The sequence below is a fragment of the Periophthalmus magnuspinnatus genome, chromosome 9, assembly GCF_009829125.3.
Source record: "Periophthalmus magnuspinnatus isolate fPerMag1 chromosome 9, fPerMag1.2.pri, whole genome shotgun sequence".
Lineage (NCBI taxonomy): Eukaryota > Metazoa > Chordata > Actinopteri > Gobiiformes > Gobiidae > Periophthalmus > Periophthalmus magnuspinnatus.
Window position 1 is genome coordinate 19,075,952 of NC_047134.1, and position 23,868 is coordinate 19,099,819.

General features: G+C 38.4%; 1 protein-coding gene across 1 annotated transcript in view; it reads left to right on the top strand.

Annotated features, from left to right (window-relative positions):
* The window catches only part of sema4c (sema domain, immunoglobulin domain (Ig), transmembrane domain (TM) and short cytoplasmic domain, (semaphorin) 4C), a 156,941-nt gene that overhangs the window by 36,841 nt on the left and 96,232 nt on the right, over positions 1-23,868 (top strand). The window contains exon 2 of the mRNA XM_033972330.2: positions 16,668-16,803. The gene's annotated coding sequence lies outside the window, so the exon portion shown is untranslated. The remainder of the gene's footprint in view (positions 1-16,667; positions 16,804-23,868) is intronic.

The window sequence follows — 23,868 nt, forward strand, 5'->3', positions numbered from 1 at the left end:
ATCTGGATAAAGAAAGACTATTTTCAAAAGATTTCACCTCCAACAAATAAAAATCTGAAACCACGCTCACTTTTTTGCAATTAATGGCATTTTAATTGAATTTAGATCTAATCATTTCAAATCATCATTATCAGCTTGGAGATCAACAGTCACTTGGTAAAAGCATCTGATTTGGATTAGAGTTCATCAAATTAAGATTGAAAGTCATTTTTAAATAAAATTGGGAAAGTGGAGTGAAAAATACTGATACCAATTTGAATTAATAAAGGCAAGGCAAGTTTATTTTTACAGCACAATTCGTACAAGTAATTCAAAGTGTTTTAAAGAATAAGAAAAATTAAAATCACACAAATGAAAACATAAATAATCGCAAATAATCATCATAAAATCGACATTAAAACAGAAGAATGCAGAATAAAAACCTTTCAGTCGTATGCACAGCTAAACAGATTTCGATACTAAGGACTAGACTTGATACTAAATACCGATTCCGATACCACAGTGATAATAAAAACACTCTTTGTTTAGACAATAGAATGCAATTTTCAGCATTAAATAATAGTACTTTTTTATATGACCATGTGACCTCATACCGCTGTATTCCCTCAGTTGTCCAGGTAGGTTCTGTTACAGTCCGTGGTCTTTGTGGTCTTACACTTGTCCTGAAATCATTCTAAAGCTACTCAGGAAAGGTTCATTTCTGTCCTGTGAATGTGACTCTTTTAGTATCGATACCTACTCAAACAAGTATCTAGTTTTGATACAATACAAGTTTTAGTCTGAATTTCTATCTGACTTTTTGATACTTTTGACAACCCTTATACTTTTACATTTGAACTTAAACTTTTACGGGGTTTTTTTTAACATTCTCCATCCCACGCACCTGTCCTCCTTCCAGGCATACTCTGGTCCAAAACCATCCCTCTTCTCTGCTGTCAAAATGGACAAATGAAGCGCGCCATGTCTTTAGTTTGCACTTTGGTGCACGGTTAACTTCCCCATCTCTCTCTCTCGCTCTTTGTCTGTCTGCATCTGGCCATTCTTTCTCTTCTCCCCTCCTCCTCTCTGACCAACCACTCACACACCTGCTCCACAGCGTTAGCCCCCTGACAGATCACTGACACCACGCTGTCTCTAAGGCCATCCGCTGCATTTGGTCATCGGTGTGTGTGCACTCGCAGACCCAGCGCCCCCCCGCTGCCTCAGTCTGGCAGTAGTCATTTCTCAAGTCGCTAAGTAAAAATGGGATCTATGGAAGGACGGGGGAGAGCAGGAGCCTTGATGGAAGTGCGTTGGTTGTCATAGGTTATTAATAAAAATGAGCTCAGACTGACTGCTGGGCGGGGTGGCCTTTGCGAGCTTCCTGTTCACCCTCTGTGACTCTTTGACACGGCTCGGCACAGCACTGACTTGAATTAGCTGAGTGGTTTTTACCTTGAGTGTGAGCGATGGCCGGTTCATGTTCAAGTTTAGTTTCATGTGAGAATGAGTTTGAGAAAATGAAACGTGTATTCATTGGCAAAATCCTATCTAAAAAATGTATAAAATTAAAATCAATCAAGCTTTTTTAGCATGAGAATGACTTGACTTGAAATTCAGTTTTTTTTACAAGTTCAAGGTGGTGACATTTTTACTGCAGACATAAAAACAGCAAAATCATGTTTTAGATCACACGTGTCAAACTCAAGGTCCGTGGGCAAAATTTGGCCCGCTATGTCATTTTATGTGGCCCGCGAACAGGTAAATTAAAGTGTATGACTGCCTTAAAATATCAGTTTATCACGAGATACACGTCACACAGCCATTTTTTCATATCTAAACAAATCCCTATGCGATATTTTTAACTTGAATAAGTAATAAATATAGAAACGGTTAATTAACAAGATTTCAATACCAAAATCCAATTGATACATTTCAGTGACATCGCGCTGGGGTTTACTGCATGTATGTCTATGGAAGAACCAGAGTGACACAGTGTACACAGCCTGATTTTATGAGTAAGTAAAAATCAGTAGTAATAATAAATACAAAATTGATTTAAACAGCACATTTCCGGGAGCTGAAAAGGTGAGAGTGACTGAAAAACTGTAAGTCAACTCTTTCTGGTCAGACTGAGTTAAAATAAAGCTCATTTTAAAGTCTAACTTGAGTAACAGTATCAATATTTGAAAAAAATCTTGCATTCGCTGATATTTTGCCCATTGTTTTTTAAGTGTGGGTAAAGGCGAATACATTTAGCCCTAATACTCCAGCTTAAACATGATCAAATATAACATATACATTCCCACAGACTGAGATTACAATGCCTTTTGTTTGTCTGGCTGAGGCACAAGCATCATTACGTGGGCTGTGTTTGTGCGTGGGTGTGATAAGTCTAATCCTTCCTCTTGCAACTCCTTTGTGTCCAGTGTGTGTGGATTTGATGATGGGCTTATTATGGGGGGCTTAAGGAGGCAGGACATGTGGGCAGGCTGTGGTCAGGCTGTGGTCACCTGCTGTTTTAAGCACAGCAGATGCCCCGGTCCATAATACAGGAGGACGTTTATCCCTCTAAATGACTGGACATTACTATCTGTCATCGCTGTCTGCCAGTCAGCGAGTCTTGTCATCTGCTACTCGAGTCTGCTCCGGCTAAATATATTTGAAATTCTTGTCAAATTAAATAGATTGTAATAGATTTTGAAATATTTTAGACATGCACGGAGTTGTAGTGTTAGTGCAGAAGCTACTCCATAAGAAGTAATAGCAGTTAAATGTGCTCTATGTAACTTTTCTGACCTGTTTGTCTCCATGGAAATGTTATTGCCTTACCTGCTTTGTTCCACAGTACTGCATAAACCTATGAATCTATCTTGCATTTATTTCTTTCTGCACTCCAAAACACCTTAAAAAACATGCATTTTTATTGTGAGCAGGGTGGCCTCTCCACAGATCTGACCTGTTACTTATACTGTGGAACATTCTAGATAGAGCAATATTATCTTCATGCAGATTAAGCAGATTACATAGTACATCTTTAACAAAAGTACACAAAATTTGAGTGTAAATAAGTGAAACCAAATGTGTCAAAGTCAAGGCCCCTGGGCCAAATGTGGCCCTCGGCATCATTTTATGTGGCCCTCGACAGGGTAAATTAAAAGGTGATGGTCTTAAAATATCATTTTATCAGGAGATACGCAGTTACACAGCCATATTTTTACATCCAGGCAAATTTATATACAATATTTGTAACTTGAATAAGTAATACATTCAGAAACAGTTACTTAACAAGTTAAAAAAGGAATTTTATAGTAGTAGATTTATTTTACATCTGGCCGCTTGAGAGCAGTCATTTTGCTGATGTGGCCTTGGGTGAAAATGTGTTTGACACCCCTGAGTTAAACTGTTGCGCTCATAGTTTCTACTTTGCTACAACTACAAAAACTAGTACTACTCTCAAATACTTTTATTACTCCTTTTGGGCATTGCATTATAATGTCAATTTTGTATGGAATTGTTTGACTTTGTTTTCTATAAACAGCTCAAAAAACCTAAGATGAACCGACCTGTATTATTGCCATTATTCACTTCACAACATCCGCCTAATTACTATTAATTAAATGTACAAGGTATTACAAATATTACAGCATTTACTCACCACATTCTCACTGGCAATTCAAAACTTGACAACAATAAAAAGTTATTGTCACTTTCACAGCAAAATAGAAAACTGTTGAATTCACATCATTTTATTCCAAGCTTTTTTGGCAGTCGTGCTTTCCCAGAGTAACCATACTTTGCTTGTAAATTTTTGAGGTGTGATGGTTCTAGCTGTGCTGTATTTGAAGCCTCGATTTTTTTTTTCTTTTTTGCTGCTGCAGGCAAAGAACTTGTCCCTAAAAAAGTAAGTTTGTAATTTGGGCTCGCTGACCCAGTAAAATTGAATTAGGATGATCCGTACAGGGCAAGGTCGTGGTTGTAGCAGACTGGGGGCAGGGTGAGGTAACTTCCTGTAGTTGTGGGAGTAGTGATCTCATTTGTTTAGGTGTCTCGCTGCTGTCGCCTCTGTCCCTGAGGGACTGAGGCTGCAGTTTGAGTGGGACCCAAAGCTCAGAGACGTGTCCCTAGGGACCTCGTGGTTACTACGGGCCCCTGTCTGTCCTACTGAGGGGGGGGGGGGGGGGGGGGGGGCTACTGTCACCAGGGAGTACTGTAATGAGGTAATGCACGGGACTTGTGCTGTTACTGCCACCTGAATGTGCATAGTGTAAATCAGTGGTTAGTAGTAGTAGAATTTTGAATGTAGTAGTATTGTAGTTGTAGTTGTTGTTGTAGCAGTAGTAGTAGTTGTTGTAGTTGTTGTTGTTATTGCAGCAGTAGTAGTAGTAGTAGTATGTTCTTTTGTGGTCTTTCAAAGTAGATTTGCTAATGATTTGTGTAAATTAATTAATCTGACTGGAACTTAAATGTGCACAATGTAACATCACCCTTTTGTTTCCACGGAGTTGTTTCCTAAAATGTCCCAGAGTATAGTATTAAACTATATCTCCATGACGACAAACAGGCTGCACCCCCACACAAAGTTATTAGTATGATCTGTCTGGAGGTGACACTTGCTCAACATAATGAAAAAGGTTTTTTTTTTTTACCAATAAATAAACGCAACACATTTATGTTTAATGCCATACTGTGGAACATTCCCGGGAAAACCATAACATATCCGTGGAAACATGCAGGCGGCGAGCTGTCCTCCTGAAAAGTTACATGCTGTAGCTTTAAAAAAGTACAGTCAGAATGCAGTTTTGTTGTTTGTCTGTGTTCACGCCCAAACAAGGAAACGTTCAACAATAACTGACTCACAGTATCCAACATTTTACTGAATGTCTCTCCCCGCTCTTTACCCCATTTCACTTCTGTCCAATGAAACAAACAGACCGTATCAAATCTAGGCAAAAATGTGAACATGATCAGCTGAACAGTAGCTTCACCAACTGATAAATACTGACCTTTACGTAAATATATTAACATTATAACCGTGGTGTCCAGTGGAATACAGTGAATACTTTTCCCCACACGCCCATCAGTCATTCCTCCGTGTCAATACTCCACCACTCACACAGGGATTTGAACTGTGCTATTTCAGCTGGGGCCGACCTCAGCTGGCTACATATAGTCTCACAGAATGTAGCGACAGTGCAGAGGAAAGCAAATGAAACAGGATACTCCGGTTTAGGGATCGTCTACAAAAAGAAAAGGAGAAAACGACACATATTGGGTGACTGAAGGCGTCATGGAGACAGGCTGATGGTGGACATTATCAGGCACTGGAGTAGTAGTGGCTGTGGAAGGAGATGTTCTCGGGCTCCCACTGAGGGCTAAGACACGGTGTGATACCAAATAGTGCTGTACAAAAATAAAAAAGTATAGCAAAATATAGACCGAAAGTTTTGTGGTACATGCAGTACTTGACTCATCATGTGTCTTCATGGAAATGTGGCAGGTTTGTGTGCACTTTGTACTTTTATGTTATAATAATATGGTGAGAGACATTCAGTTAATTATCAAAGACGGGAATCAATCTTACTATGTTGAGGTCAGTATAGAACCCAACATACACTGAAGTAGTTTATTTAGTAGTAGTAGTAGTAGTATATGTAGTATATGTAGTAGTAGTAGTATATGTAGTAGTGGTATATATAATAGTAGTAATATATGTAGTTTATGTAGCAGTAGTAATATATGTAGTATATATAGTGGTAGTGGTAATATATGTAGTATATATAGTAGTAGTGGTAATATATGTAGTATATATATAGTAGTAGTAGTAGCAATATATGTAGTATATACAGTAGTAGTAGTAATATATGTAGTGTATATATAGTAGTAGTAATAGTAGTATATGTAGTATATATAGTAGTAGTAGTAGTATATATAGTAGTAGTACTAGTATATGCAGTTGTAGTAGTACTTGCCTTAGCTATTTTTAAAGGTTCACTGTGTCACTTTTCTCATGGTGGGTGCATACCAATCACTTGTCTCCACATATATGTTATTTGAATGTTCCTGAGTATGGCATTAAAACTCGTCTTATCTCCAGAGCAAGTTATGGGTCTAATCTGTGGAGAAGCAAGCTGCTCACTACAAGGTACAAGGTATTTTTGTGCAGTTAAAACATCACCTATTACCAAATACACACAATATACTGTATATAAGAAATATGCCAGGTAAAGCCAGAAGATCAACACAATCCGAGATAGAGTTTGATTTGAACAGATTAAAGTTAACAATGCTTTTCCATATCTGCCGTCTCCGTACATGGTCTCACTTTACTGACATTCCCTAAGGCTGTAATGCTTTTCTTGCTTACATCACTAACACAGGGATAACATGTTTACTACTGTCGCCGTGGGTGCTTTTATGGATTTCACAGTCTTCCAGGTTTTCCGCGGTCAGACTTGTCTGGTTGTTGGTTAGGATTGTGTGCAGTGTGATGAGAGCGGTCGGGTGCACTGCAGGGAGGTTGGATTTGTTTGGCTTACGTCTTTATTATGAGGCAAATATTGGGATAAATCCTCTGTCCGCTGTAAGGCTGCTGCGAGGCTGAAGGAACTCCACTACCCTCACATCCAGTTTTCTCATGTAAACAGCACATATTACACTGTGGGATTTGGGATTTCAATACAGAGTAGGTAAAGGTAGGTAAAGAAAGCATTTTTTTTGACTGCTAGCAAAATATTGGCGATTCCATGTATGTATAAGTTTGACGGAGTTGTACAGGTAGATAGTAACGTCTTGGTTCTTGGTAGTGATGTTATGTTCATGAACGCTTGGATCCGGATCTCATTTTTTCATTTTTATTTATTTTTATACTGATTAACACTGAACCAACACAAGAATCAGCACAGAAGCCGAGCGATCAACACGAGTACGAGCTTTGTGCACAAAAAACATATTTGAAATCACAATAACTGCTTGTTTTAAAATGATTATTATTATGTAGTGCAGGGGGTGCAGGGGTGCCCAAACTCTTTTCACCGAGGGCCATATCTTGAAAAATATTCGACACAGAGGGCCACACGCTAGTGGTCAACACAGTGGATAATTCAGATGTGTGCGTTTAACATACTTTAAATAAGGCTTTAAATATTAATATTAGGTCTGTATGACAATTCAGTGTGATGTTATTTGGGTTATATTGGTAGGATTACTCAAATTTGCTGTAAAAAGTACTGATTATGATCAATGGGGCAAGTAGAAATTTGTCTGAGGGCCGGATTAAGCCCCCGGGCCATAGTTTGGACACCCCTGATGTAGTGCAACGTTTTATTTAGAGTAAACACACTCCCACTCTCAGTTTGACCCATTTTAAACATATTTAAGCCTTGGTCATTTCTCACTGTGACAAATTTATTGTTAAAATCAGTTCTCACATCGGCTTTTGTCATATAATTAAATAATAAACAAGCAAGGGTTTTGAACAGCTCTTTGAAATGAACACATCCAAAAGATTCGGATCCCATAAAAGAGCCAAAACTTCCATCGCTAGTTCTTGGTCTTCATAGTTATTACTTTAATTTATTTACTTTATGAATGCTGTTTAACTTTTCATAGTATATACATTTGCTATTATAAAGTGCTACTAAAAAGAAACTACCCAAAAGTAGGGTTGTCAAAAATATTATTTATTTTAGTATACTAATCAGTACTACTATTAAAACACTGCTTTCCCCAATACTTTTAGAATGGTCTTGATTTATGTAAGATTTATAATAAGACCAGACACAATGATCTAAAAAATAAACATAAAACATAAACATTTTTAAAATGACATACCTTATTCTATAGGCATTTCGTTACATTTTACTTGGCAAGTCAAACCTACTCAAATCAGTAATATTCTCATTTCAACTAAAGTATATCTAGATTTTCCATTTTGTAGTTTTGTAGAGAAACTAAGTATATATTTAAGTACATTTACAGTTTGCACCGACCATTACGTGAAACCAAACAGACTTGGTCAACAATTCCACTTTGCAAGTTAACTTCTAGTAAATTTCCTCTGCAGAAGTAAATTTATACAGCACTAGATACACCGTACACAATGACGGATATATAGTTGACACAGCACCATCTGTTTTCCAATGACTCCAGTCTCGGTGTGTAAAAATATGAGCTGCCCTGTGCCACTGCTTCTGCCGTTCACCGTGAAGAGATATGAGATTTTAAAAAGCAGTACTGATGGGGTTTTTCAGACTATGTACTCACTACGGTGAACTTTTGACACCTCTTGAAGATGACACTTAGATGGAAAGGAGAGCTTGTTTACAATAGCCTTTGGAGAAAACTCAGCTGCCCAAATGTAGGGCTTTTGTTTGTACATTAAGGCCAGTTTAGGAGTCTGTCGGTCTGGAAGATCTAACACCAATCAATGAAAGGCAATTAGAGAAACTGCACTGTTCTTGAAAGTGATGACATCGTACTATCTGACAAAATGTTTACAATATTTATGACACTTGTGGCAATACTTCAAAGTTTGCATTATTCTCTTGACTATATCGACGTTCAGTATATGAAAGTTGGGGGTCAATATTTATTTCTTTGCACCATTGGGGAATTTTCTTTTTTTTTTTCTCTATAAGATGAGATTTAAGCAGTAAAAGGTTGAATTTTTATGCAAATGTACACAGCAATACCTAATATTATATCGACAGTTAATATGAATTTACAGCTGTATTACAAGATAACCTTTTAATCAGTTGTTATAAAATAAAGTAGCTTTAAAACTTTATAATATAAAGTTTTAAAGCTATTTTAAGTAAAGTATGCATACACATCTGTTAATTAACTCACTTTTTATCCAATCAGACTTCAAAATCAGCATATTAAAAGTTATCACAATGTCACCTGAGCATTACAGGTCTCTTAAATGTTTTGTTTTCAATTTTGAACTTGTGATGAAAATATAATGCACAATACTTCCTGTACTTCTTCCAAAGTAAACTCTGTTAAACTTAAATTTTTTTAAGTCACAGGAACATTTCTGAGACACCCATACAGTGCACTCTTTTGTTTTAAAAGTGAGCTTCTGACAGTAGTCTTTGTATTCTGTGTAATTGCTTGGTCTCTTGGGCGGGACGGGTGTGGAGCTGGGGATAACGGGAGAGGAGTGGCAGGACGAAAATAGGTCAAAATGAACTGAATCTGCCATAAAACCATAAGCAGTTGTAATTGCAAGTGAGTGCAAAAAGAAAACACAAAACTGTATTTATCTTGGGGTGCACAGTAGAGTTATAAGCAAGAATCCATGCTAACTAAACAGTACTTCTTTATATTTACTATAGTACATTTACATAAAAATGGTACTTTCCTGAGAAGTTTTCTAACACAGTATAACAGTACTTTTACTTGAATACAGGTTTTGGTTACTCTTTCCACTGTGAGTGAATATGCAAGTGACAATATAATACGATATATGATATGAACATTTTTGTTTCTGCACATAAAAATAATTTTTCATATTTGCGGTCTATACTTTGACAGGCAGTTACTCTAATAATCTAATAATAATCACTCTTACTTGAGTTGTATGTTTCCCTAAATACTGTTTTACTGTCTCTAGAGCAATTTCTTGGATGACTAGATTGTACTTCTAAATGACTAATATTGTGTTGCAAATGATCTGAAAGGTTAAGAAAACTCACGCACACTGTCTCACTCTTGGTTCACTTTTCTGTCCCTTTGACCTTCCTCAGGTATGCAGACAGCCCCTTCCCCTCCCCTTATATACATTAAGGGACCGCCCCCTTAAAAGTAATCAACCAATCACAACAGTGCAAAAATATACAATTAGCCCCCAATGTACCCAGAAAAATGTGCATAATTCACTTTGCATCAGTCTTTTGTGAGTTAAAACGCATGGACAATGACTAGAAAAATACCATAAATTTGACTTTTTTTTGCAAAATAAGTGAAGGCATATATTGTGTTGCAGCAATAGTAGTCTTATAAGTACAATTTTGAGGACTATAACCCCCTCTGCAACTAGGAACCAAGTCTATAACTGGCAAAAAGAATAAAAAAATAACTTATTTCTATCTCATGATCTGTTCCTCTTTTCTTGTTGCACTATTATTAAGAAACCACTTTCCAAACCTGCCTGATCAATGATTTAACAGACATGGGTGGCAAATGATACATAATACATTTCAACCAGTGGACCATGTAAAACCTAATCTTTTTCTGTGTTCAAAATCTGAATCTGACTATTACTTGCTGAACTTTTGCCTCTTGGCTGTCCTCTCATTCATCATGCTACCAGCACGAACCAGCGGCCCAGTGCACAGATGCTATCCGACCCTTTGGCACCGCAGCGGGTGGGGAGCGAACCAACCGCGTTCGCGCTCCGAAAATCCTTTTGTTTTTGAGCAATGGAAAAAGAATTTGTTGTGCGATAAAGCGATTGTGATTTTAGATTTCACCGCAGCGAAGTGAGGACCTTTCCACTACCATCCGCTCATTTCCTGTTTGGAGCTGCACGACTGAGGTTTGATGCTTTTGGCCGGAGATATTGGTTTGAGCCGCTGAGGTTATTAGTGCACTCACAAGATGACAATGGAAATGAAATATGGAGCAGTGCCTGGGTGAGGATTGGCCCCGAAAAGACCTTAATATACAAGAGATAAATGATCATGTTTGGTCATATATTTAGAAAAGCTTAGGATTTAACAAAAAACAACAACAAATACCTAAATGTACTATGGCCTATGCGTGCAGATACCATGGCAACGTACATACTAAACTTGCGAATGACTGCTTCGAAGTATGGCATTAAACTTATCTACTGTATATCCACGTAAACAAGCGATTATCACTACCAGGCCAAGTTACAGGTCAGATCTGAGGAGAAGATTCCATGTATTCCAAGGTATATCTTTTTTTTTCTTTTTTTTTTTTTTTTCAAATTTTTACTGATGTGTGAACAAGTATTACAAGTCATTTAAAACAACAAATGCATACACATCTTTTTAATTTTTATATAACAAGAACTAAAACTTAAAAAGTAAATAAATAATATAATAATAGTAATAATGATAATACAAAAATAAATAAATTAAATAATCACACAAATCTTGATTGTAAATAAATGAGAAGAGCATCACACAGTAAATAATAAAAAACATAATAATAATAATAATAATACATAAAAAAGTAATTACACACACACACACACACACAAAAAAGAGGTTGGCTTAGATCACATGTGTCAAACTCAAGGCCCGGGGGCCAAATGCAGCCCACCACATCATTTTATGTGGCCCTCGAGAGGGTAAATTAAAAGGTATGATGGTCTTAAAATGTCATTTTGCCAGGAGATACACAGTTACACAGCCATATTTTACATCTAGGCAAATTCACTTGCAATATTTGTAACTTGAATAAGTAATAAACACAAAAACAGTTAATTAACAAGTTAAAAAAGTAATTAGATTTATTGCCGTCTAAAATATCAATATGTAATTGACATAAAGAAATGCAATACAATATCTTACACAATGTTTATATCTCTCCATATATATATAGCAAGTACACTCCAGGAATCTCTCCAAACTGTCCCAAATGTAACTTAGTTCCGGGGACCAGATTCCATTGTTTATGGGAGTGTAAGATTATACAGTCATTTTGGGATGTCGTGTGTAGAGAGGTTGGCTCTGTTGTGGGGCGGACCCTGTCTCCCAGTCCGTTGCTTTGTCTTTTGGGGTTTATACCTGTAGACTTGATGGCTCACAAAGATGTCATACAATTCCTCCTGACGCTGGGTAGAAAAACTATAATGTCAAAATGGGTTGGTAATGATGCCCCCTCTGTCCAAATATGGAAAAATTTAATATCTGAGATGGTGTCTTTAGAACGGTTAAGATATTGCCTCAGTGGTAAGTCCAATCTGTTCAAAAATGGGAAAATCTTCTGCACTGTTTGAAAATTAAAAGGATAGAGGTGTAATACTAACAATAATTGCTGAATGTTGTTTTCATCTCGTCATAAATGCTGCATCTGATATAACTCACTTAATTATTATCTCTTTGCTGAAGTAATGTGCTATGCTGTGCTGTTGTTCCTTGTGTGCTTGGGTTTTACTTTAATCTGTATAAAGCAACATTCAATAAAAATAATATTAAAAAAAAAAAGAAAAAAAAAAGTAATTAGATTTATTTTACATCTGGCCCTTTGAGAGCAGCCATTTTGCTGATGTGGCCCTTGGTGAAAATGTGTTTGACACCCCTGGCTTAGATAGTTTCAAAAAAGTCAATGAATGGTTGCCACTTACTATAAAATGTGTTTACAATACCCTTCTTGGAATATCTAATCTTTTCCACTTTCATTCCTTCATTCCAAGGTGTATCTTTGACTGATTGAAACATTTATAATAAATGGAAGAAAGATAAGTTTAATACGGCATTAAACTTATCTTCTATCATTATGAAGTAATTGCATGGTGATTTGAGAGTTTTTTTTAGACCGGATGCCCCTGTTGTAACCAATGTCTCCGAAGTGTCTTGCCCAGTGGCACAACAACACCACAACGTAGTCTAATTTTTAACGTATCATTTCCAATTCTAAAATTCTTGCTAAATTCTACCTCTTCATCTGACACGTGCGCGGTAGATCCCTTTAGCGATCAGTATTCACTTCTTAACAATCCCCTTGTAAATCATGAAATGTGAGAAGAGGGCTCCACTTTGCAAAGGTTAAAATGTCAACGCTAGATTGTTTTTCGGACAAAGATGCTAAAGACCGACCGAATCTTTTTAACATTCCAAGTCACGAGGGTGCGTTGAACCACTGTGGGAGGAGTAGGAGGCGTGTACTTTGAGCCACTTATCGTTTCAAATGGGGCTCTGACCTTGTCCAGATGTCCAGTTTGACAAATACGTGTTAAGTGTTAGCTTGTGTGTGGCCAGTTTTTGGGAAAGTGCTTGCCGCTAATGGGGACTGGCAGGCATTTTGTTGCTCTTTATTGCCACATGCCTCTTCCAATCCTGCCGCTGATTAGAGCAAAGATTGCACGCAGTTTTGTCCAAGAAAGCAGACACTATGATCGTCAATCTGGCAACCGCTCAAAGTCTTTGCATGTCATTACGATCTCACAGGGTTGTGTATTCGTCAAAGGAAACAGGAAGTGATGGCTACATGGTCGTCTTGTCTTTCGCTGGGTTCGTGAAGAGGCTGTCAGCTCGTACAATATTTAATTTGGGGCTCGTGCAATTAAAAGGCTGAGCTGTCACAATGAGGCGTGATAGGCAGAGCTCGGAGCGCGTGAGGAGGGCAGGACGCAGCTGTGTACATAAGCATTACAGAGGTGATGAGGGAGAGATACCAGACTCAAAATTGTTACTATAACTGCTAAGTGCTATGACTACTACCACTATTACAATAACTACTACTTCCACAACTATTTCTACAGTTTTAGACTTTATGGACCGAAATGGGAATACGATCAAATACTATTTCTATAATACTAGTAGAATGAAGTTTTTAGCTGTTGTTTGATACTTATTACTACTAACCCTTCCCCTTGCATTGTACTAGCAGTATTAGTATTTTTTATGTGCATTAGTTGGGTTCATTGATGTAAAGCAGAGGTGCCCAAGCCTTTTTTATCGAGGGCCACATCTCAAATTTGCTGTTAAAAGTACTGCTTGTGATCAACTGGGCCGGTTCAGCAGGAGGTCTGAGGGCCGATAAAAACTGGGTTGCGGGCCGCATTTGGCTCCCGGGCCATAGTTTGGACACCCCTGATGTAAAGACTAGATCTTAACCTGAATAGTTTGGCCTTGTTTGGGCTTCATAATTGCACAAAATTAGTAACCAATACAGTCTTAAAGTGTTTACCGTATCTGTCTATTGCTGCTGTTAATATTCATCTACATATATTTAGTCTTTCGGTTTATTTTAGTGCCAAAATATAAACTTGACATCACAACTTAAACTTTTATTTTAGAGGAACGTTCACACATCTTTAGATATTCCCTTTTGCCCACTCCAAGTGTTGGTTTAAGCTGTTAGTCATTGCTGATTCACTTGGTACTGGCTCCCGTCCACATTACCACTTAGTATTTGCAGGTGTTCTTTTTAAATATCCCATTTCCAAACCTCTCTCTCTCTTCCCTCCGCCATCATCCTCCTTTCATGTTTGTGTTTTTTTGTATAGCCTCGCTGGGTTTTTTGGCCGTGCAGTACTCCTGGATGGATCCAATGGAAATCTGAGGTCTGGATGACTTACTTATTTAGGAAAAATCTTGCTATCCAGATATCCAGCCGAGTGCCGCGTTGTCACAATCCGCCTCCCCTCTCTTTGCCTGTCTCTCGTGCAGTAGCGGGTCTATATTTCATCTTTTCCAGCGTTTAAAGTGATTTGACTGCTGTTTTAATTTTTTGCTGGTTCAGTCCCAGGTGGAGACGTTCACTGGAGGGATAAGTGTTTTACCAGTCGCAAACTCACTCCAGCACACACACATAGATTTACACGAGCTACAATTTGCCGTGAGGTCTCATATTAAAACCCAAATTCACTTACCAGCAGATTTAATTAAACTAACTGAATTTTAAAAGTCTGTTGGTGGATATATGTTGCATTTCCTTTTACATAACAGTTCCACAATAGTGAGAAGAGGCTTTTGTTGTTCCTAGAGTATACACTTTCTTCCCTGTTGAAATGTGATAGTGGTAGTTTCTTCGCGCTGCAGCTGCCCTTGTGAACCAGCGGATTAAATTAGCTTTTTAGATGTTTTCTTCAGTTAGCAGATGAGTGTTGGCTGTGTTGTTCAGATAATGCTGTGGAAATGTTGTTTTTAATAGTACGCATTTGTAAAGTAACCAGATGCATTGAAGGATGGTAAATAATAATAGCTGTGTTAGCGGTTGTAGTAGCAATAGTAGTAGTACGTTCCAACTCATCACTTTGCTTGGTTGTTTTTCTCCTACTGGACGGTCTGCTACCTGCTTGAGGTTATTACATGACCTGGAATGTTCCGCTATATAGCATTAAACTTGTAAATCTTGTCTTTATTCCATTGCAAGTGTTTTTATTGCACATATTGACTGCTTATTGTGAGCGGGGTCACCTTTCCACAGATTTGACCTGCTCATCTGCAGATGGATTAGACCCAGTACATAGAGATTAAAGCCATACTGCGTAACATTCCAGACAAAGCATTACAAATTACTTTTCTATGAAGACAAGAAAAGTTGTATGTTTAGTTTTTAAAGAAGACGTCATGGGAAATAAAAGTTTTAAGTACTATATTGTATTGCGAGTAGATAAAATGTAAGTCTGCAATAATTTAAAATCTAAAAGTAAAAATACATTTCCACAACTACAAATAAATAATTTAGTTGCTATACCGACCAGCATGAGCTTTACATAAGAGAGTGCGTCTAAGGTGAGTTGCAGCTAATGAGATTGATTATGTCATTACCATGGCGCCATGAAGAGAGTTGGATCTGTCGGGTTGCATCTGCAGGACATTTCAGTTTATGCTAAAAGCTGAGAATGCACGTATTCATTTGTTTTGTAGCAGAGCAGACTTAAAAGCTTTTTGGCCATCACCTATAGCGCACTTCCAGACACCCCACGGAGCTCAGACTGCTCTGGTTCACTGCTACATCTGAACACCAACACGGCCATTTTGTAATTGTGCAGTTTGACACAACAACAGTTTAAAGTTCTTTTTGCTGTGGTAGGTTTTTTTTGTTTTTTTTCCTTCTTTCGGATCAATATGGCCTGTTTCACATCACAGCTTCCCATGTCAATATCTTGCGTTGCCAGATTGCACGCGGTCTATAGCTGACTTTTCCAGTGACCAGTGTATTGACCTTTTTGTATGAACTCTGGCGTTTTGTGTTTGTTGTTGTGCGGATGTAACACTAGCTGAGCGTACGTTGGTCGGGGACACGATTGGCTCGGCATGGCCCGGGGCACTCCCATTGTGATTACTGATCCATTGATGTCGACACCAGTCCTGGCCCATAAAGTCACACTCTGACACTTTGTTATATGAGCTGTAGTGTAAAGCCCTCGTGCCTACGGCTGCAGATGCATGTCACTGCGCAGGTATTTTCAGCTGGTGGGTTAGAAGTGTTTATATTTCGGTTATTCCCAAGCTTAGATATGAAAAAGGCCTGTGTCGCCAACAAATCAAATGATGAAGCAATATTGTAAAGTTTATAAGAGCAGCATGAAAGCAACAAGTGGTGCGCTGCTCAAGTTCAGTGATGCTAAAAAGTCAGCAAGAAAGCAGTGGAAAGAAATGGACTGAGGAGGGAAAGAATGGGCTAGGAGAAGGCTCTAAGGGGACCAAGGGAGAGCCAGGCATGCAAAATAGGTATATGAACAAAACGCAAATGCAACATATTAAACAAATGAACAAAAGAATATTTAAAAAAAAACGTGAAAGTAATGCTGTTGACAAGTTGAGTAATGCAAAAATTAAGACTTTGCTCCTTTGCCTCGGAAAAAAGTTCCTTGAAAAATAACTTAAATTCAGCTTATGCCCTATGACCAACAGGGATCTCCACTTTCAACCAAAACATAATTTATTATTTATCTTCTAGAGGATGTGCTCCTTTTGGATTATAATGTGAATATATTTGCTCTGTCACTCATCTGTTCTTTTTCTTGTCTCTTATAGCCCAATGTGACCTTCATCTGAGTCAAGTGTCTGCGCTCTACATCCACCATCAACATCAACAGAGGAAAAAAGGAAAATCTAAGAGAGATTAAGAAAAACTCACAGAGCGGAACGAGGGAGGAGGAAGAAAAAACAAGTAAGCAACAAAACACAGTGAAAAACATGTCTTTCAGAATACTTAGAAACAGCATGTGAATCACAGATATAAATGGACCGAGGAGGGGAAGAATGGACTATACAATGAGAAGGCTCCAAGGGGACTAAAGAAGAGCCGGGCATGCAAAATGTGTGTGTGAACAAAAGAGGAGGCCAAAAAAAGTGTAGTGAGGAGGCAGGGGTAGTTGTCATAACAGGACGTGCAAATTACCAGCATTTTCAGGTGCTCAGAAAGAAATTATTCCACTGGGAGTGAAAATAAGACAGTACAGGAATACAAAGAAAGAAAGAGAAAGTGAGAAGAAAGCCGGAGATATAGTATTGGATTTCTGTGCTTTTTGTTAAGGCGTATGATGAAGGTTATACAAGTGTGACTGTGAGAGTGTTAGCGATGCAGCTGCGTTTAGCCTCAAGCTTGAAACAACAAAAAGCAGCACAATAAAAAAATATATAGAAGAAAGCTCGGTGAATATAAATTGGTGTGACCCTATAGGATTGTTTTATTGTAACAAGAGTGGGATGAAAGGTGTAAAAAGAAACCCATGTTGTGAAAATACAGTAAAAACTAAGGATTACAGTCTTCATTTATTATAGATTATCCTCTGCAGAGCTGCAAATTGAATCGCAATCAAAGCAAAATATCTTTTTAAACGGACACATTCAAACTGTTAACCTTGTAGTTTGGATCTGCACAATGTGATTTTTCTTTTAGTTATATTTTTCTATTAGTTTGCCTGTTCATATCTCCATCCTTCTGTCAATCCTTCTGGACTCGTGTAAATGTAAACTTTGAACATAATCCTATTGTTAAAGCATTAATCTGCATGTCAGAAAAATCGCAATTAAATCCCGCCTAAGCCCTAATCCTCAGCAGATAAACGTTAGCACAGTGCCCAAAGGTGCCTGCTATGGCTAGTCTAAGATTTCCATGCTTTAATTTGGTAAACGCATGTGTTGGGCAAGGGTAAATGTCCTGTTGTTGGAAAGGTTGCTCAAAGCCCGTGGTGAGGTTTGCTGTGTCACTGATGCTAGAGGAGAGGTGACAGGCTGCAGCCTTAGCCCAAGGACACTCTGTCAAACAATGTGCCAGACAGTGCCAGAAATGTGCCACCTACTTCATTGTTTTTGGGTGATGTCCAGCAAGCCAAAGAAACTCTATGAAAACTTCAGGACAGATCAGTAGGGTATCGAGCTTCAAAAACTGCTCATAATTCGCTGCACTGTAGTGTCAGCCCGCAATCTAAATGGTAAAAAATTACTTACAGCAAAGTAATAATTCCAACTAGGGGTGTGTGATATGCCAAAAATGTACGCGACTTTTATCTTTTTCGTTTTAAAGGCAGACAATTTAGATTTTATCACAATTCATACACTCAGTATCAAAGACATCTGCTGCTTTTGAATGTTCACATTTCACTATAAAGGGTCATTCACAATTTTGTCACCGGAATGAGATTTTTTTATTTTTTTATTTCACAGTTTTTATCACCATATCAACCAGTCCCAAACCAAATTTACACATGTATTCTACTCTGCTGAATGGATCCTTTCCCATAACAGTTTGGGTAGTTGAAAAAGCCAAGCAAAAGCAAAAGGAAGTCAACTATTAACTTACATAAATTAGCTAACGATGTGATCTAAACAACAGCATGATCTGGAGAAACAGCTTTTTGACTAGTATCGACCATGAATTCTGTGTAAAACCTCGAGCCATTAATATTGTTTTCACACTTTGCAGTGGACAGGTGCAATGTCTGACACAAATATGAAAACAGCCCCGGGGCCAGTCCACTCTGATCCTGCTGTCTTTATTTCTGTAACACTATTGTACAATGTGTTCTCCATTCTCACTAATAACTCCAATTCGCTCTGTTTATCTGAAGCCCTCATACTGCAGTGTTTATCTCTGCCGAGTTTATTGAATGTCAATCATATAAACAGCTCTTCTTTCAGACTTGGTGCCATTTCCACGCACCGAAGGGAAAGGGGGGAGGAGGAGGTGGAGGTGCGAGGGAGTCGAGAGAGAAAGGTATAATATATATTTGAAGGTTATGAACACAGCAAGACAGGTTCCGTTAGATACACGTGTACACTGTTCTTCTATACGTGCATTTGTACGAGCCAATAATGTCACGTAACCTTCTTGACGAAAAATACTAGCAGTGGATTCAGGTATGGACTGAATAGATATTTTAAAATGGGGTGAAGGGGCAGGAGCAGCTTTGTTGGGTTGTTGTGTTCATAAACTAACTGAAAAGGATGACGGTTTGAGCTTTGTTATACCAACGTAGTATCTTGTTGTGTCCTTTTGCAAGACACTTCACCTACCTTACCTGGGTGACTGTGGAACTGGAAAAGATTGTTTGTGCAAAATGGAAGTAGAGAAGGTTCTCCTTGAAAATCTAAGGATGTAATTCCCAAATTGTGTCACAAATAAAGATCATAGTTTGTACTTCAGTTGTTCCTCACTATAGCACGGTTCACCTTTCGTGGCCAAATTTACATAAATGTTGGATCGCAGTGTGACTCTGAAGTGCTGTATGTTTGCAAGTTTTCTCCCCGACAAAACCCACAAAGTCGATGAAACGTTCTGCACCGGCAAAGGCGCCTACGAAGGTTTGAACTTTGAGAGTGTTTAAACAAGAGAGAAATGTGAGAAAATGTGAATGCCTCTCTGAGAAAAGTGTATAAAGTGTGTGGTGAGGGGTTTTACAGCTGCAAAACATACATAATAATAACTACTTCACGGATTTCACCTATTGTGGGTTATTTTTAGAGCGTAACCCCCGCGGAAAACGAGGGACCACTGTAGTAAATGACCAGTTTTATGAAATCAATCTTTATGAATGATAAATTCAAGGTATTGTGGCATAAACAATCACATCAAAACACTTTGCATTTGGGTTACTTTCCTGGATTTTTTGGATTGAATTGGAAATGAATTATGCTTGTTAAATTCCCATGATTATTATTTGTAGTACAACAAATAATTGTGATGATCAATTAACCAGTTCATCTTGACCTCCTTTCTCCACATGTTTTCTTAAATCGCCAAAAACTTTGCAACCGAACTTTGCAAAAGAAGGTTCACTATTCATTTCTCTATATTGCACCATTGTTCTTGCCCGGGCAAGTCTGTCTGTCTGTCAATCAGGTGTTTGGTTTGATTTCTCTAAAGCCTTTCTGATCTCCTCCTCAGTGTGCACTTTCTGCAGTACACTCTTATACTGGTTCTGACAGATCCAACGTAATATGGACAATTACTCCATCACCGAATCATTCACAGTGATTGATCTCAAAGCAGGATACAGCAGAACAGCTACATCTATTGACAACGTCTCCTCAGCACTTATGGACTATTACAGTAGATTTATGCTGACTACAACCCTGAGGCAAGCATCTGAATGAAGCATGCAACATTCTGAGAAATATCATTAGTCATATTCATTTTACTTAAACTATAATTGGTCAGTCTGGATTACAGTTTTTCCTAATGTGCCAATGGGTAATTTTTTGAGAGCTAGATACCCCCTGGCATAAACCGAAGACTAATACTTGCAAAGTAGATGGATAACAAAAATATGACAGACTATTTAACTATTTAATTATGTTGTGTATGTACTTATATTAAAAGGCCCATATTATGCTATTTTCTGATCCATGTTATAATGTTGTTTCCTCATCATAAACATACCCAGAGTTTTGTTTTGTTTCATTCACACATGTTTATCACACAAATCCTACACATTTAGGCTGAGTTTGGATGATTTCAGCGCAGGAATTGCCCATTTATACTGAACTAAAGGTAAAAGGTAAAACTTGAAAACTACCAATTCATTACATCACAAGGTGGCACAGAGGATTTTGAGCTATGGAGATGTACATTAGAGTCTATTTTTAGTTTATTTTTTAAGCCTATTTTTTAAATTCTTTAATGCTATTTATCTATTATCTTGTTTTATTTCATGTTTCATTTTCCTTCTGTTCTTTAACTGTGCAGTGCAATATTGGATCTCCACTGTGGGACTAATAAAGGCAGATCTTATCTTAATAAAGGGTTAGTCAGACATGTGTGAATGAAACAAAACAATACTCCGGGTATGTTTTTGATGAGGTAACAGCATTATAACATGGCTTAAAGCTCATAAGAGCCCATTTTGTGTCATATAGAACCTTAAACATGTAATAAACTTCGATCATCCATCTTTTTACACTTGGCATGCTTCATAATGGCTAGCCACAGCTGCCCTGGATACGCAGAGAGAGTAGTGGCAGCGATTCTGTGTCTTTCCGACCACCACCAATCACTTATTCACAGGCAAGGAGGCTGGATGACGTATTTTGCAAGGGTACAGCAAAGAGCCATTATTGGCCATGCATGATTTTTGGGCTTTTATCTTACCACCAGGAAACAAAAATCATAGTTCTTTTTGTCTCGAACTTGAATAAACGCAGATTGAGGTTGATTCTTTGTAAAAAAAAAAAAAAAAAAAAGAATAAAGTCTGGGCCAAATCAGTGCCATTTGCTTGATGCTAGTAGGTCATTGCTGTAACGTGTCCTGAAAGAAACTTATGATATGATATGCCCATTTTGTGTTACTTTAGTTTTAGCTTTAGTTTGTTGGACATTTCTGGTCATTACACCACTTCCCGCTGCCCATTGAGCTCGTAAAACAAAGAGCCCAGCTGCAGCGAGATCCTGCACCAGTCTCCCCAACACTTCCAACAAAAGTTCCACATTCAATCAAGCCTCCATTGTCCTTTCTCCGGAGGACGTGTATTTCTCTGACAACACTTTGGACACGGACCGAACATAAAGCATGATTTACTCTCCGTCTGCTTTGATGAAGTGACCCCAGTGTGAATGTGTTCTGTCTTGTCGCTACATTCCTCCGTCCTCCCCGTTCCATGCTGCAGCAGTCCTTGTCTCCGTTGGATCGATTCTTCTTATCTTCCCGTAAACCTGGACGTCCCCCCCCCCACACTACCTATAGGCCCCTCTCCATCGCCTCTCATTGTTATCGATCAGCCTGCGCGTTGAGCAAAATAGAGAGCAGCCAGTGGTTAATGTAGCCCCGCGAAAAGCCGAGATGTGCTGCTAGGTAGCTCGGCGTATCTTCTTACCTTCATAATGGCTCCAATAACGGTCTAATAGACTCGGGGTTAGAGCATCCAAAGCTTCTGACTCACCTTTCTGCCTTCAACATATATGTGTAGATTTTTAGCTGATGACTGTTGATTTTCTCTAAATGATCCCATAGCTGTCTTGGCATTTTTTATACGTTCACTCATCCGGAGAAGCTCGTGCTGAGTTTGCGTAACTGTCTTTTAAAAAAGTTCCTGCTTTGCATTTTTCTGTAATGCACATTCATTCCTGGTTGCAGCCCACTGTACTACCACGGCCAGCTAATTTATTTTTGGACATAGGGAATTACCCTCTTGCTAAAAAAGGACCTCTCTGAATCACTGAGCACAGCGAGGAGTTAAGTGCCTTGCACAAGGGCATATTAACGGTCTTATTAACTCTGTTGAGGCTATTCCCTGCATGGACTCTTTTCAAAGCTGATGAACAAAATTAATCTTATGGAATAATGAAAGACTTTGCATGTGGTTATTTTGGTTCAACTCTTCACTTCAATGACCGTCAAATAAATAAGGATAATGATAATACTGCGGAACATAAATCCACATTTCCATAGCTGAGAGGTCTAACTTTTCCCACAATAGTTAGCATGTAGCATTAGCATTTAACTCTAATTGAATGTCAGTGGAGTGATAGCACGGCGTCTCTCAGCCTTATGAGCTCTGGCAGGTGAAGTGATGCGGAATTGATTACCTGGTTACCATGGCATCAGTAGTAATGCATTAGGCGGCAGGTGAACAGTTTGTCCTTGAAGTTGATGTGATGTGTAAAATGTAGGGCAGACTGGGTGAGAGTAAGACGTTTTATCGATTTTGATAAGGTCCACATAGTGACAGCTTAATAGGTTTGTAAGTGGACTAATCAATGCAAAGGTTATGGAGAGCGAAGAACTGTTTGACGTTAAAAAACTGCACCCAAAATTATGTTACAAAATATATAAAAACTTTAAATGTGCACTTTGTAAGAGTTTTGATGAGCAGATGTCAGTGCTTTGCCTGGGATGTTGCGCAGTATGGCATTAGGTAAACATTATTGATGTTGGACTTGAACAATTAATTGTATTTATCTTGGATTTATTCATATACAGGTGTTCATATTGCCAAAAAATACCTAAAGAAAACATGGATACTTCACGGATTGACCTGTAACTTGGCCTGGTTGAGTCATTTGCTTGTCTCCATTTAATGCCATAGTGTGGAACTCTCAAGGAGACAAGCAGGTAGCAGCCCCTCCATCTGAAAAGTTCCTTACTGCACTTAGACACTCAAAATATCTGCTGTTACGGTTCCTTTTAGTCAGCGTGAATGAGCACTCAAAATACAGCCAACACCAATTCCGTTGTAAACTGGAGACAGATTGGTCAGTACTAAAATATTAATGTTACCAAAAACCTTTCCAATTCGCGTATATTTCACAGTACATGTTTACCCAGAGCTAAACTGCTGCAGATTATCCTCATACACCTGGAGCTATAAAACAGTTTGCTCATTACAAGTTTGTTTGACATCTGAGAGCAGAGCAATAAGAGTGTGAACTGTTTACAATGCAATCCACTCCCGACCGAATCACCGTGAACTCACTAGAGCTCGTGTATCTTCTTTATTTCCCAAAGTACCATCCAGGAACAATATTTGCTTCAGATTGATGGTTTGATTCCACTTATGAGATGCACAAGAAAATGTCTGGTGGTACCTTAACCGAGCGTCCCCCTTAGCTCGTAAATCTCCCTGTTCATCGACATGTGATCAACATAAAAAACATTCAAGATTCAGACACATCTAAATGCTAATACAGGAGGCCACCGGGGAGAAGGAGACACCTCGAATTGGAGATGTATGCAGATTGAAGAGGAGTAGAGGTTGTCAAAATGTGGTTCTAAAGGTGGTACGTGGATTTGTTTTG